At 42.4% G+C, this 16,978-nt stretch overlaps 1 long non-coding RNA gene across 1 annotated transcript in view; it reads right to left on the reverse strand.

Annotated features, from left to right (window-relative positions):
- The window catches only part of LOC131811432 (uncharacterized), a 29,810-nt gene extending 26,416 nt beyond the window's left edge, over positions 1–3,394 (reverse strand). Inside the window, exon 1 of the long non-coding RNA XR_009345930.1 lies at positions 2,071–3,394. This is a non-coding gene — a long non-coding RNA (uncharacterized LOC131811432). The remainder of the gene's footprint in view (positions 1–2,070) is intronic.
- Positions 3,395–16,978: the final 13,584 nt, after the last annotated feature.

The following is a 16,978-nucleotide window of genomic DNA, read 5'->3' on the forward strand; positions in this document are numbered from 1 at the left end:
TCGTTCAGCTGGAGAAAGCCACCCAGTGATCCCTGCCTCCCAGTTAACCCCAGCCAGACTGGGATTTTGTAATCGCGTCTGTCTCGGATGACGGCCCGCAGAAGTCAGACGTGGAAGGGCTCGCTCGGACTGTCCACGCATTCCACCCTGGAGCCAGGAAATGAGAACTTCTAACCCAGTGTCACTGTTTGGTTGTAAAAATCACATGTACTTGTACAATATGGAAGTGGACGTAAGTGGATCTGAATGTCATAGCCTGGTTTACCAGAAATTTCATTTTAGTGTGTTTTCTTTTCTTCCCTGTTGTCACCTATGTTTGCTGATTTTCCTTTTCTACCTGTTTTTCTCTCAATTTCATCTCAAAGTTTATTCTTGGCCTGGACCATATGTTTGTCACCTATGTTTGCTGATTTTCCTTTTCTACCTGTTTTTCTCTCAATTTCATCTCAAAGTTTATTCTTGGCCTGGACCATATTAAGGCTCTTTGTCCTCGTAGTCTGTGTAAAATAGGCTTTCCTGAAATATTTTTGCTTAGAATCAGGTGCATCAGGGCACCCAGGTGGATCAGTTGGGTTGCACATCCAACTCTTGGTTTCAGCTCGGGTTCTGGTCTCATAGATCCTGGGATTGAGTCTCTGCATCAGGCTCTGTGCTCAGCAGGAGCTGAGTGCTCTCTCTCTCTCAAATAAATAAATCTTAAAAAAAAAAAAAAAAAAAGACTGACTCAGCTTGGCATTAGGCAAATTGCCTTCTCGAAGCCTAAGTTTTGCATATGTAACATGGGTATAATAAAGAACCCAACTTGAAGGAATTGTTGGGACAATTCTATATAATAATTAACAGGAACTAGCACTCCCTGAAAATCAGCACAGCTGATCACTGCACGAGGTGCCTTCTCCCAAGCTTGCCGACAAAACTGCTGAATAAAGGAAGAGATTATAATGTCCTATTTGGCATCAAGCCTCTTTTCTGGAGGTACATCTCTACCCGGATGGAAGGGAACAAAGACAGTCTCATCAGCCAGCCCGCTGCACACCGCACGAGGCATACCATCCTCTCGTTAAGGAAGCTAGGTTCCCAGCCCTGTTTTACAAAAGAGGAACTGAAGGCAAGAGAGATGCTTGCCCAAGGTCACCCAGTGACTAAGCAGGGACACACGTAATTACCACGTGCTAAAGCAATATTAAACAGTAGCACTAACAAGAACAATTAGTGGCTGTTGAGGGGAGCTTACCACAGGCCAGGCACTGTTCATTTAGTCCTCATATCAACTCTATGAGGTAGACATTATTACTAAGCCTGTTTTACAAATGCATGGATAGAAGGGAAAGGGTGTTTCGTGACTCACTGAAGGCCATGTGGTTGGTAAGATGACAGAGCCAGAACTTGGAACGTGTGTTCCGAATTCAGAACCAGACCTGTCCTACGCTGTCTCTGTTAAAAAATAAAATAATCAGGGGTGCCTGACTGGCTCAGTCGGTTGAACAACTGAGTCTTGATTTCAGCCCAGATCGTGAGGTCGAGCCCTGCATCAGCCTCCATACTCAGTGTGGAGTCTACTTGTCCCTCTCCCTCTGCTCCTCCCCTTGCTCGTTCAACTCTCTCTCTCTCTCAAATAAATAAATAAAATCTTTTAAGATGAAATAAAAAGGTTTAGCTCAATGCCTGTGTACATGCACACACACACACACAGCACATGCACATATTATTGTCATTATTATCACTGATAAAATGATAGTCAATATTTTAATATTCTTGCTTTTTCAGGCATTTCCACTCATCTGTAAGATGTGAACTTCCAGCATGAGTCTGAGTGGACAGGAGCCCATTTTCTCAGATTCATTTGATTTTTGGTCATCTTAACGGCCTTCTGCTGATGTCGACAGCAAGAGTCCCATCCTAACCTAAGTTCGTGATCACCCTGAGTTTTCTTTCCCAAAAGTCCTCCTACTGAACTGATCCTGAAAATCACTTTTCTTCCTGCAACAGCTCTGCATTAGTTTATCACTGCTATAAACAAACAAACAAGCAAACAAATTACACCAAATACGGTGGCTTGAAACAACACACCTTTATTATCTCACAGTTTCTGGGTCCTCCGCTCAGGGTCTCACGAGGCTGTAGTCAAGGTGTTGGCGGCGTGGTGACCCTTCTGGAGCTCCGAATCCTCTTCCAAGCTCATGTGGTTGTGGGCAGAATTCAGTTCCTTGTGGCTACGGGACTGAGGGGGTCCCTGGTTTCTTCCTGGCCGTTGGCTAGAGGCTGCCCCCAGGTCCTAGAGGCCCCCCGCGGTGCCCAGCTTTATGGCTCCCCGCATGGGAAGCCCACATCCAAGCAGCCTGCTTCTTTAAGGCCAGCAGGAGAGTCTCTCACTCTGGTCTGCTAAGATGGAGTCTTAAAGAACAAAATGAACTGTGGGAACGATGTCTCATCGCCTTTACCATATTCTACCAGTTAGAAGTGAGTCTGGAAAACAGTGTGGAGATTCCGTAAGAAATTAAAAATAGAGCTTCCCTATGACCCTGCAATTGCACTCCTGGGTATTTACCCCAAAGATACAGATGTAGTGAAAAGAAGGGCCATCTGTACCCCAATGTCTGTAGCAGCAATGGCCACAGTTGCCAAACTGTGGAAAGAACCAAGATGCCCTTCAACAGACAAATGGAAAAAGAAGATATGGTCCATATATACGATGGAATGTTATGCCTCCATCAGAAAGGATGAATACCCAATTTTTGTATCAACATGGATGGGACTGGAAGAGATTATGCTGAGTGAAATAATTCAAGCAGAGAGAGTCAATTATCATATGGTTTCACTTATTTGTAGAGCATAAGGAATAACATGGAGGACATGGGGAGATGGAGAGGAGAAGTGAGTTGGAGGAAATCAGAGGGGGAGACAAACCATGAGAGACTGTGGACTCTGAGAAACAAACTGAGGGTTTTGGAGGGGTGGGGGTGGGATGTTGGGAGAGTCTGGTGGTGGGTATTAAGGAGGGCACGTATTGCATAGAGCACTGGGTGTGGTACATACACAATGAACGCTGGAACACTGGAAAAAATAATATTAAAAAAAAAAAAAGAAGCGAATCACAGGTCTTACCCACATTCACGAGGAGGGAATTATACAAGTCAGGTCTTTGAGGATCACCTTAAGGTGTGACCATCACAAGCAGCTTACCAGCTTGCCTCAATTTCCTCTTCATTCCCAAAGAGGACCCCTTCACCTTCATTTTCACCTCCACACCAAAATACTTTCTTCCTGTGTCTGTAAAATCCCAAGATCAAGCCTTCCTCTTTTTCCCATGCCTGTGTAGAGGTACGGTCCAGGCCAAGACTTCTCCGTTTCTCTCCAGTTCACCCAAGAACACAGTCTCTTCATTTTCAATGTCTTTATTGGTATGTAACTTACATACCATACCCTCAAAGTGTACCACTCAGTGTATATCTATGTTTTATTTATATAGTCACCGTAATATAAATTTTAGAACATTTTTCATCACCCCAAAAAGAAACATCCTATCTTTAGCAGTCACCACACCCCTTCTCCTCCCCACTCAGCCTTTATAACAGCTAATCTATTTTCTGTCTCTATAGATTTGCCTGTTCTGGATATTTCATATAAAGGGAACTACCCAATATGCGGTGCTCTATGACCGACTGCCTTCACTAAGCATAAGTGTGTCAGTTTCTGAGGCTCCTCTGTGTCGTGGTATAAACAGTATTATCATGGCTATCAGGTTGTTTAGAACGCTGTACACAAAACAACCAGGAAATGAAGGATTTAAACTTAGAGAAATAAGAGTGAGGAATGAGTGTCTTTATTCATTTTTCCACCTCACAATTTTTTATGAGAACTTACAGTGAAGTTTCAACTCACTAGGGTAAATTAGAAGTCAAAACTCCTCTCTCTAACATGTGAGTTGTGTTTTAGGGGGGAAAAAATGTTAACCGATATTCTCTGCTTATAGTTGGAGCTTAATGATTTTTTCAAATGGGGCAGGGGCTTGTTCTGAGAGCTGACGCACGTCCAGCACGCGGAACGAACGGGCTCACAGTCCATTAAGGGAATTTCAGGGTAGGGGCAGGCTTTTCCACGGGGGCTGGTGTTCCCTGTCGTGACATCAGCCCCAGGATCCCATCTGCAGCGATGCACTCGCGCGTGTGTGCTCCAAGCCTGGAGGAATTTTACTGCGTCTTAGCAATTTTTCATTTGCCCAGAGGTCAGCGTTTGAATATCAAAAACACTTCTGAGTTAGACAAGCTGAGGAATGATGAAACTAACCGGTTTCTGTCAGCAGGAGTGAAGCTGTATGTGGGAACTTCGGATGTCTCACAGAAAAGCAAGTTCAAGAAGCCTTAAAACTAAGAGGTGTCTGTCGCATCAGCTGAAGAAAACAGTCAGATAATGAAACATTTACCACAAATGCAATATTATGAGTGTTTCCAAACATTCCTCTGGGATAAGCAAGACTCTTGCTCAAGATTTTCAGACAGGGCCCCACGATTTCAAACTCCAGTCATGGAGCAAGGCCAGGGTCTCAGCCATGGGACCAGCCCCTCCCACGGCCAGCAGCCCGGGGCCTCCCATCACCAGCTGCTGGCTACCTAGGAGCAGGGCCGCGCTCGGGAGCGGGCCTAGGGTGGCCTCACGAAGATTCCTCACTCCTAAGGTCCTCTTCCACCTGGCTTGCTGATCTGAAATTCCACTGTTAGAAATTTATGTCTTAGCTCCAGAACGAATACTCCTGGGAGAAGAAACACAACTTGTATCCGCCATTTACACTTCAGTGCAAATGTGTGTATCAGAGCCTCTGCCAAGGAGGAGAGAAGGCGAAAAGGAGCGAAGAAAGCCTGAGGATGAAGAGAAAGGAGGAAAAAGACCCAAAAGGACAGAAAAGGATGACAAGGGGCACCAAAGGCAGATGAATACACTCGGCCTCTTCCCGGACGGCTGCCTGAGCGGATTGGCGGCTCAGCCAGACTTGTTGGGGCTGAAGGGGCAACAAGGGGTACAAAGTCATGGCTGAGAGGGGGCGCAACTCAACCCTGTGCCTCTGGTTGCAAGAGTGGGGATGAGGGCCTGGCCCCTGGCTTGACTGTGGTACCCATCTTCTCTTAGGGGGACCATCTCAGGAGGAACAGCGCTGCTCAAACAGAGGAGGAGGAAGCTGACACCTGTCTTAGCACTTGTCTGGGGGCTCTGTTCGGCCTTCATACACTGCCAAGAGCCTCGAACCGACTCACTTACACACACACTCTTGGCACTGAAAGAAAGTGAGCAATGTTTGTCTAACAGAACCCGGTCTTGCCCCCTGTGGGGGTGGGGAGCCACGCCCCAGCGTTCCTCCTGAGCTACTGTCTCAGACCGATCAACATCAAGGTGAACCCCAAGGTCTTGATCTCAAGACCGATCAACATCAAACCTGGTGAGATGACTACTCGCTTATGTAAACGATGATTTCACAACGCTCTCACAAGGGATCAAAACTCACAGCTGTCCAGTTCCACAGGAGAAGGTGTTTTGAATTAATTAACTGCATTTGCAAAACCCTCTTGACTTCCTAGAGTTGGTATTATTCCAGAAAAACCACAGTCCATAGCCAGGCCTCTTTGGTAAGCCTGAATTTCCCAAACATCCAGTCAGTGCAGGTGGCAGGTGACACACTCCAACACTGTGGGGCTCTCCACGCTGGCAGACCAAGCCGGGAGTGTTGGGCCATAACGGTGACTCAATGGAGGACTGTGACATCAGCCCTAGATATGGATGTAGCCACACCTTCATTTTTAAGATTCAGGTGTTTAGGTTGTTCTTTTTAGAAAAAAAAAAAAAAAAGTTGTGAAGGGCTATGCTCAAGGAATGGGAGTGACAGATGTACACAGGATGTTCCCAAGTCACATCCCCCGTGGAAAACCAGAGTCTGGAAGAGGACGCTCCAGCTCTCTTCAGTTTGCCTGACAGCCGATTCTCATTCTAGAGAATGAAGCTTTCTGGACTTTGAGGAGGAAAATGCCTACCTCAAGAATTACGGCGTTAAAAGATCTTCCTTGTAAGTGAATACTTAATGAACTGTAACACCCATCATAAAACACTTCATATGGCTTTAGTTATTCCACGAGCCAAACTATGCCGCAAGCATACAAAATGAGACCTTGCTCATCTTTTCAAAGGCCATGAGAAGCCTATACCCACAGTGCAATTTTTTTTTTTTTTTACCATCCTAGGACTTTATATTGTTTTTAATTTTTATTTATTTATTTACTTTTGGTTAAAAAGATCAGAGAATTTCACTGTACATCTCTTCCCAGAGAAGACTGGTTCTGAAATGCTTTTTAAAGTGTGTTTGTGGCATCTGAAAGTTTCCTACCTCCCACACTCAAGTTCTGAAGTTTGAGAGAATACATCATTGCTAGTTTGATGTATAGCCAAAACCGAGAACACAATGCAAGGGAGTGTAACCATATTTCACTTCACAGTGGAGTCAGAGTTTTGCCTTAGACATGGTTTTAGCATAAAGTAAATTGTATTTCCAGGATTGCGGCCAAACACAACAATACAAATAATGATGACCAAAAACAGCAAAATGCGGGTGAACCAGAAGTGATGATATTTCATAAGGAAATCCCATAAATGTTCTTAATAGGCTTTGGATTTACTTGAAGATTAATTAATTAAACCAGGTTGGCAAAGTCCCAATATATAAAACTGTACTAGAAGAGAATTGCACAGAAACTCAATAGGGTTACAATGATTTAAACAACTTAATGCAAATGGTGAGATATATTTCAGCAATCAATGATTCTGAAAATGAAATCACAAGGTTTTTTTTTTTTTTTTTCCTTTTTTTTTTGGCACTGGCTAAAATACTTAATAGTGACCATTTTCCAGACTCTCTAAATTACTCCATTTCTGGATTACATGGATTTCTAGCAAATCATTAACACAGCAATATCAAATCTCTCATAAAGCATCCATATGAATTTGCCTCCCTACTATTCTTCAACTGAACCATGAGAGGGAAAAGAATGAACACTTACTTGTTCCACTCAGGAATTTTGCTAGATTCTTCCACGATTTTCTCAGATAATCCCCACAACAACACTGTACAATGGGTAGTAGGATCTCTACTTTGCAGATAAAGAAATTTAAGTTCTGGAAAGTAACTTACTCAAGCTCAAACATATTCTAGGTTTCAGAAGGGGGAAGGAGACCCTTTGGGGCTTCAGAAGCATACTGGTCCATGCATGACTTCCCATTATTCAAGAAATTCAAGTGAAGGCATTGGCATCACTTAAAACTATTAAAGACTCCCAAGCTACACTTCTCAGACAGGGGACCTGCTCTGACACTGAACCATGAGGGTCTCAGCCTTGCATCTGTCTTGGTGCACTTTTTCACCAAAATCAGGGACTATGGTACTGTAATGTGGTATGAAATCACCAGATCAAAAATGAATCTGCTTTTTTTTTTAATGGAACTAAAATTCACAGAACATAGACTATTTTAACCATTTGAAAGTGTACAATTTGGCAGCTTCTAGTACATTCTCAGTGCTGTGCAAACAGCTCTTCTGTTTCAAGGCTTCAGACTATGTCAAGGAAAAAGTCTCCGTTTGGTGCTGCTGTATCTTCAACGATTCTAATATTTGGTAACCTCCCTCCTGAGAAAAAAGGGAAAACAAGCCAGTAGCCCTTGGTAAACAAGCATACAACTAGAATTCAATAACATGAATTTGCTGTTTCATTTATATTTATTTTTTATTTACCCTGAATTTCTATTTATGTGGTAACAAAATTTCCTTATTAAAAAAATATATTTAAGGGGCACCTGGGTGATTCCGTCAGTTAAGCACCCAACTCTTGATTTTGGTTCAGGTCATGGTCTCAAGGTCCTGAGATCAAGCCCCGTGTCAGAGTCTGTGCTGTGGTAGAACCTGCCTTAGATGCTCTCCTTTTTCCTCTGCCCCTTCTCCTGCTTGCCCATGCTCTACCTCTGCCTTTCTAAAAAAAGAAATAGATATTTAAGTAAAATGATGAGTTGATTTAAAGAAAAACTTACGTAAAAAAACAGCACTGGTGGCACATACATATGGCCAAAAAAAAAATCACAAAGTAGGTACATGGATGGCTGAAGTTCCAGACCCTTCTGGATGTCAAATGCAAAGGAACAAGGAAGCAAGACCAAGTCATGGGCATTTAGGAGAAGGAAGTGAGCATAATGAAATAATCTGTTAAAATGTCATAGGGATGAGGGGCTGGGATATGGGAAGGTAGACTCCAATGATCAATTCTAGAATGCGCATCTTCTTTCTTGTCCAAAGTCCACTTGCCCGGCCTGCCTTCCACTGTGGTTCTGAAGGCCTAGAGGTCCTGGAGGTGTCTCCACTCTCTAAGTTACATAACAGTACTCTGTTTCAGAGCAGGAGCAAATCCACTCACAGACTGGCCAGAGAACTAAGAGCAGGATGCTCTGAGAGCTGTCTCAAGGCCAAGCTGGAAAGAAGCTCAGAGGCAGGCCAAGGGAGCTGAAGAGCAGGCCACAGCTTAGCAACTGCAGACCAACACAAAGAAATGTTCAGTCTCAGGGCACCTGGGTGGCTCAGTCAGTTAAGCAGCTGCCTTCAGCTCAGGTCATGATCCCAGGGTCCTGGGATCAAGTCCTGCTTTGGCTCTGCACTCAGTTGAGCACCTGTTTCTCCCTCTCCCTCTGCCTCTTCCCCCCCATGGTCTCTTTCTCTCTCTCTCTCAAATAAATAGAATCTTTAAAAAAGGAGGGGGTAGAAATGTTCAGTCTCCCGGATTGCTGTAAAGGAAGGAAGGAAAGAGAGGTGGGGCAGGGACTTAGAAGGTGAACTCTAAATGGAGCACTTGTCCTCTTGGCCTCAGGCTTTCTGATGAAGGCTTGCGGTTAGAGCAGTGGTGTGGGAGGGCACATGTGTCATGAGTTGTCTCCCCTCCCAGGGATCTGCTTCAGGGCCCATTTGTGCAAAGAGCTGATGGCATGCCTCAGGAGTGAGGCTCTGCTGCCGGACAAGCCTTCTCCACCTACAAATCTGTTTCTAATGATTCACCATTTGTAAATGGAACTCCCATCCCTGGCTCTTCATTAGTAAGAGGTTATCAAAAAGAAAAATGGGGCACCCATCTGGAGATAAAAATCCCTGATGCCTAACAGATTGTCAGGAAGATTTCCAGCTCACCAGATTGAAGACAATGCATGTACGTACAAACACACACACACACACACACACACACACACACACACACACACACGGCTAGCCCTAGCTAGAATACTCATTCACTCTGGATACCCAATATACATTAGACTATCTACTACATCTAACATAAAGTTCCTCCTCTTAAAATGCAAATATACGTGAAAGAAAGAACACATGAAGCCATTAGTTTTGTACAAAGTGGTCGAACACGGTGCAAGGCGATGCCTTCTCCTAGCTCCTAACATCTTTGACAGATCACATCAACTGAGGAAAAGGAAAGTTGGACCCATTGAAACTGCATGTCCCTCCAGTTATTGTCACATTTCTCTGTTTTCCTTCCTGCAAAATTTGTCTTGACAGTTGTTCATTGTCCTGTGTGCACCACATCTCCTGAACTCGCTCCTACCTGGCAGTCACCAGGGACTGACTCCATGTTGTCAAATCCAAGGGCCACTTTTCTGTCTTCCTCCTTCTTAACTCTTGGCAGCACTTGACACAGTTGAACTCTCTCATCTGGAACACTTTCTTATCTTGGCTTCTGTAACACTAAACTCTTCTGATTCTCATCCAACCTCATAGGCCACTCCTTCTCAATCTCCCTCCCCTCTGGGCTACTTTCTGTAAGGAGGAGAGCCCCAGAGCCACACCTTGGCTCTTTTCTCCATCTGGGTGATTCCTTCTAGTCCTGAGACCTTGAAAACCATACCAAGGCTCACAACTCCAAATGTCCACCTCTGGTCCTGATCCCTCTCCTCAGTTCTGGACTCAAATATCCACCTATCTACTTGATATCTTTAATTGTATGTCTAATAGGCATTTCAAGTTTAATCTGTACTGAACAGAACTTTGATTTCTGCTCCCGTATTTCTTTCTGTCTTCCCCTTCTTGATAATGACATCCAATATTGGGGCACCTGGATGGTTCAGTTGGTTAAGTGTCCAACTCTTGATTCCAGCTCAGGTCTTGATCTCAGCGTTGTGAGTTCAAGCCCCACATTGGGTTCCACACTGGGCATGGAGCCTACTAAAAGACCAAAAAAAAAAAAAAAAAAAAAAAAAAAAAAAGAAGCAGCTGCAGAAGAAGAATGGGATCAACATCCAACCAGTGGCTAAAATAAAATCATCATATCTCCCCAAGACTAGCTGGTCTCCCTATTTCTGTTCCTCTATTCAAAATTCTCCAATGGCTTTTCATCTCAAAACTGAATCTAAGTCCTGATCTTACCCATGATTTGCCCATCCACCTACCCCTCTATGACCTCGTCTCCTCCCATTTCCTCTCTGTTCACTCCTCTCTTGCCACAGTGCCTACCGCTGCCCTCCAACATGCCATGTGTGTCTCCACCCCAGGGCCTCACTCACTGTTTCCTCTTCCTGGAGCACCCTTGACTCAGTTATCCCCATGGTTTACTTCCTCACTTCTTTGCTCAAATATCATCCAATTGAAGAGGACTCCCCTGATTATCTTACCTAAACTGGCCATTCCTGTTACTCTTTATCCCCTCACAATGCTTTGCTTTACTTCACTATACCCACCTGACATGTGTTATTATCATCTGTTCCTTTCCACTAGGGTGTAAGGTTTAGGGGTGCCTGTGTGGTTCAGTTGGTTAAATGTCTACCTTCGGCTCAGGTCATGATCCCAGGGTCCTGGGATTGAGTCCCACATCAGGCTCCCCACTCAGCAAGGAGCCTACTTCTCCTTCTGCCCCTATCTCTGACACCACTGGCTCACGTGCACTCTCGCTCTCTCTCAAAAACAAATAAATAAATAAAATCATTTTTAAAAAAGAGTGTAAGGTTTAGGAAAGCAGGGACTTGACCTGTTTTGTTCACTACTCTGTTGTCTGAGCCTAGAAGAATGCCTGGCACATAGCAGTGTTATATCAATATTTGTTAAATTCTTAATAAATATTTATTCCTCTTTCCCCCCAACTCCTCATGTTCAATCCATCAGAAAAAAATCATTCTTTCATCTCAATCCCAAATACATCCAATTCTATCCTAGTTTAAGCTGCCATCATATCTTGCTGGGACTACTGCTTCCGGGCCTGATTGTCCTCCCTGTTTTCTCTCTAAAACCCATTCTCCAAATTGCAGCCAGTGATAGCTAATAAAACACAAATCAGTCCCTTTGTTTGAAACCCATTAATGCTCTTCAAATAAAGCAAAAACTTGTAACCCAGGTCAAAATCCATACACAACCTGGCACTATCACTCAGTCCTTGCTCATGAAGCTTCGGTCACACAAGTCTTCCACTGCCTTGCACACACTAAGTTTGTTCCTGCCCCAGGGATTCTGCACATGCTTTAACTTCTGTGTACATAGCTGTTCCCTGGATAACCACATGGCCTGGTGCCTTTTCTCCACCCAAGTTTTAACTTAAGTGTCCCCTTCTAAAAGAGAAAAGCTCCCTGGTCACCCATCTAAGCTAGGCTCCAACCAGTCACTCTCTTTCAGGTCGTTACTGTGGTTTATTTTCTTCATGGTACTCATAAAGATACTGTTTATTCACTTGTAGATTTTTTATCTGCCTCCCTAGTAAAATATTCTGCCTTGCCCACCATGTTATTCCCAGTATACTACATAAATATTATTATTATTATTATTGGCACATGGGTAGTAATTCATCAACTATTTATTAAACTGAATTAAATTTGGTAGCTTTAAGAATTTTTTCTTAAACAGGTAATTTTTTTTAAGTAAAACTATTCTAAATCTTGAGATGAATTAAAGACATCACTATTTATGGTTAGTCAAGCTAATAATGTTAACAAACAATACCAAACCTCAGGGGCTTAAATCAATCAAAGTAGATTTTGGATTCATTTCACTGCTTAATAACGATATTATGTGGGTGGCAATCTACACAGTGACTCCAGGACCTAGGTTCCTTCCATCTTGTGGCTCTACCATACTCTACATTCAAAGCTCCTGCTGAATTTTCTTCATCTGACTAGTCAGCATGCAAAGAGAAAAAAGCAAGCCAAAGATCTCCTCAGGGGTGGGGGGCCAAGCCCAGGGGTGGAAGACATCACTTTTACACAAATTCCATTGGCCAGAACTAACTGTATGGCTCCAGCTTAACTACAAGGAAGGCTAGGCCTGCCTAGGAAGAAGATGTAGGACTGGCAAGCATCTACTCAGGCTCTGCTACACTGTTCTATGTTCTGCAGAGAGTGCCATGACTTCAAGTCGTCTGCCACCTGAATGAGTTTGGTTATTGCCTGTTAGTTCACTGACAAATGGTCAACCTCAGCAGACAAGGAAGACCAAATATGGTTCCTGGCCCTATCAGAGCAGATGAATATGAAACTCTGCCCAAACAATCCTTGGGCCCCTCAGCATGTGCCTTTGTGTTTCCAGCATTCATTCTTAGGACCACCATATTTAGGCCTCAATTCTCACCATCACACCAGCCCGAACTTCCAGTCTTCAACAGCTGACTTGAGCCTTTCCATTTCAAGGCCTAGTTTCTTGCTGAGACAAACAGTTTTTGAGAGCCACAGTTTTAAGGTAGCTCATCTTTCCTGGCAGTTTCTTCCTTTTAGCTTGTCTTAGACTGACTATTTTTGTTTGGCTATACACAGTATCTTATCATGGATCTTAGGATACATGATATTTTATCCAGTATCATGGGAAACAGACTACATGAATCAATTATAAATAGCTCAGTCAGGGTGGGAACAAATTCAAACAGATAGCTATCCTTTGTTCTAAAGAAGTGTATTTGAAGATATTAAAATGTTTTGTGAATTAAATCCAGTGAGGATAGCCACAGATCTCAGTAAGGGCATTTTTATTTTCTATGTTCCTTTCCTTTAGTATCATTCCCCATGGGCTTAGTCTGTGATCTACATCTCATAACTATTTCACTTAAGTATGGAAATTACAAGGCCATAAAGATAAGAAACGAAGGCATATTGAAGAATGATGTAGAATTTTACAAATGAAATGAAAGATTCAAACCCTAACCAATCCAAAAACAAGTAGGAGACCATTACAGCAAAACATGTGAAATAAATGTGTTGAGTCTTAGGTGGTTCTGATTTTGTGGACTTAATAAAATTAAATACTAAATTACATCCAGCTAGACCCATCTAGGAACAAAAAAACAGACAAAAATAGACCAGTTGAAGAGGTATACCAGTAAGACAAATATAAAACAACCTTAAAGCAATCTTCAATTCATTGGTAGTAATTAGAGAAACACATATCATAGTCAGAAATAGTACATATAAAGGACAGATCACTACAGAATGAGTGGGAATGGGCAGTCTTTGGGATACTGAAGAAAAGGCATCATGTGGATCAGGGAAGCAGAGGAGAGGAGGTTCTCTAGGGAGGGTAGAGCGTAGGCAAAGATATGAAGACAGAAACATGGGTAAAAGAGATGAGGATGGGAAGAAAGCCAGGTTGTTGTAGAAGGACATACATAGTGGGTTACTCTGTGGAAGAAAATAGAAAAATGTGACTTATCGAGCAAGACTCATTGTTAACAATCTAAGGAGCCCAGACTTGAAGTGATCAGAAATAAGGCAACAGTGAAGGGTCCTAATCAGAGGCAAGAGATGATGAAAGCCACGATGAATCTGGCAGCATTATATGGGATAAATTAAAAGTGAAGAAACCAGTGAAGAAGCTGCTATCCATAGTTTATATGGGACTTGATAGGGACTTGGCTCTGAGAGGTGGCACTGAAACTGAGACATGGGGCAAATCTAAGAGATTCTGCAGAGAAAGGAAAGATGATTGCGAATGACTGCATATATGGAGTGAAGGAGAGGGATGAATGAAAAGCCTGGGACCAGGGCATGGCGGTGGCATTAAGCAAGAGGAATTAATGAAGCATATAAAGCATCCTTTACGATAAATCTTGTAGTATTTATTACCAACTTAGTCATGATGGAGATTTCTCTTTAATTTCTAATTCTAAGACACATGGTTAAAATTAAGGTTAATATTCTTGTTGACTTTAGTTTCAGATAGCCTTGAAATTCACGAAGTTGGGGGGATTTTGAGCATACACATCAAAATAGTACGTAGCTGCCAGATCATGTTTTCATTTATAACAAAATAGCAGAACAGCACTACATGTAATCAAAACATATTTTACTAGGGGAGGCAATCAGGGCTCGAAATCACAATGGGTCTTGAGTAAGTGTAGCTGGTATAAGACAGCTAATTGGTCTTTTAGGTATCATGTAAACTTCTACCTGACTTCCTTAGCAAGCAGAAAGAGGTGCGAACAGATGCCGAAATCCAGAGAAAGAGACACTCCACCCAGAGGAAGGTAGACACCAGGAAAGATGTTAAAAACCTGGTGAAAAGTAGAGCATGCACATTTCGGGAAAAAAGAGATGTCTGTATGTGAAATGAATGTAAACATGAAGATCTGCCAGGAACAAATGGGAGGGAAAGGTAAAAGAATGAGCAAAACCTCCCCACCCATGGGCAGAGGATTTAGGAGAAAATTGTGGTAAACAGAAGTGAACTGGAGATCCAGAAATTAGAAATGTACGAATTAACATGAAAAAAAAAAAATACTTGGCAGCAAGACTTCAGCCTTTGATCCCATCAAAAGTAGACTCTTGGGACACCTGGGTGGCTCAGTTGGTTAAGCAGCTGCCTTCGGCTCAGGTCATGATCCCAGCGTCCTGGGATCGAGTCCCACATTGGGCTCCTAGCTCCGCAGGGAGTCTGCTTCTCCCTCTGACTCTGCCTTCCACTCTGTCTGCCTGTGCTTGCTCTTGCTCGCTCTCTCTCTGACAAATAAATAAATAAAATCTTTTTAAAAAATTAAAAAAAAAAAAGTAGACTCTTTTCTCAAACTCATGAGCCTCTAGTTTACTAGAAAAGTGGGACCTTCAGTGCCTGAACCAAGGTGGCATGACTCAGTACTGTAAGTGGTGCGGGACAGCCAATGGAAAGACAGGTAAGTTCCTTGCTAAGAGAATTATGTTCCCAAAAGCAAGATTGTAGAATTAAATAGTTCCCAGACAGTAATCCCCCTTCTGGGTATATATCCTAAGAAGATAAAGACAGGATCTTGAAGAATATCTGCACTCCTACATTCACTGCAGTATTATTACAATAGCCAAGACTAGGAAGCAACCTAAGTGTCTTTGCAAAGGTGTATGGATAAAGAAGATGTGCGATGATAGATAGGTAGATAGACAGATGATAGAGATGATGGAATATTAATCAACCACGAAAAAGAAGGAAATCCTGCCATTTACAATGACATGGATGGACCTTAAGGGCATAATGTAAAGTGAAGTAAGTCAGACAGAAGAAGAAAAATACTGTAAAATGTCACTTACAGGTGGAATCTAAAAACGCCAGACTCACAGAAACAGAAGTGGAGTGCTTGCTACCAGGGAGGGGTGAGGAGTAGGAGAAATGGGAAGATGTTGGTCAAAGGTTATAAACTTCTAGTTATAGGATGAGTAAATTCTTAGGATCTATGTATAGCTCAGTGATTATAATTAATAACACTGTTTTATACACTTGGAAGTTGCTAACAATAAATCTTAAATGTTTTCTCCACAAAAAGAAGGAAAATACTAATTATGTGGCATGATGGAGGTACTAGCTAACACTATTGTAATCATTTTGCCATATAAAGTGTATCAGATCAATACATAAGACACCTTGAGCTTACACAATATTAGATGTCAATTATATCTCAAAGCAGCTGGGAAATAATAATATAAAGTAAAATAAAATAAAATAAAATAAGTATAAAATAAAATAATTAAGTAAAATGAAATAACATTAAATAAAAAATAAAATGAAATAATAAAATGAAATAAATAATAAAATGAAACAAATAAAATAATAAATAGTTCCCAAAACTTGGTTGTTGAAAGGACATTATAAAACGAGGAAGTTGGGAATTTCTTTGGAATTCTGGTATACATCAGAGATTTCTAGTTGATCTCTAGTACCAAATCATCCCTTCTTGCTCAGCAACAATTTCTAAATGTTAGCAGGGCACGTGGCCACCTAAAATAAAAACCGTATTTCTTAACCTCCATGGCTACAGAGGTATATCCATCTAAATTCTAGACAATGGATTTAAGAGGAAGTAGCACATATAACTTCAGAAAGTGTCCTTAACAGAAGGGAGGCTACTCTATTCTTGTGTCTTTTCTACTCCTGGTCACTGATGTGGAGTGGGATGGCTGAGATGTTAGAGAAGCCAACAAAGACCTCAGTGTAAAAGCCTCATGTTGAGGACGGTGACCCAGGAACACAGGAGCTTGGATCCTAATGGAGCCACCATACCAGCCACAGATAACATTTACTTGAAAGAGTGATAAACATCTATCTGGGTAAGTCCCTGATAATTGCCTAACGAATAACAGTTATCTTTAGGAGAACTAGGACTTCTAAAGGCAGGACAGGCTCAGCCTAAACCCAACTGACATGAGGCTTCCGGCACTAGAAACCTGACCAGGTCCTTTCAAAGTAAATATTAGAGTAAATCCAATCAATGTGAATGAACATGAATTTTAGCTTAATGTTTGGTGGGGGAAGAGGACATAAAGTAATCAAGGCACCTCAGTGGACAAATGACCCAGTGGGGCTTGGGGAAAGTGACGCAAACAGGCAAACAGCACCTTCTGCTTAGAAACACAAAACAGAAGCAGAGGACTCAGCCCTTTGTGAAGCAATCATTAGGAGAGAAAGGTCAGCAACGCACTAAGTGCTGCCCAGTTACCAGTGTGGAGAAGGATGCACCGTGTTGCCCCG

The sequence above is a fragment of the Mustela lutreola genome, chromosome 11 (genome assembly GCF_030435805.1).
Source record: "Mustela lutreola isolate mMusLut2 chromosome 11, mMusLut2.pri, whole genome shotgun sequence".
Taxonomy (NCBI): Eukaryota; Metazoa; Chordata; class Mammalia; order Carnivora; family Mustelidae; genus Mustela; species Mustela lutreola.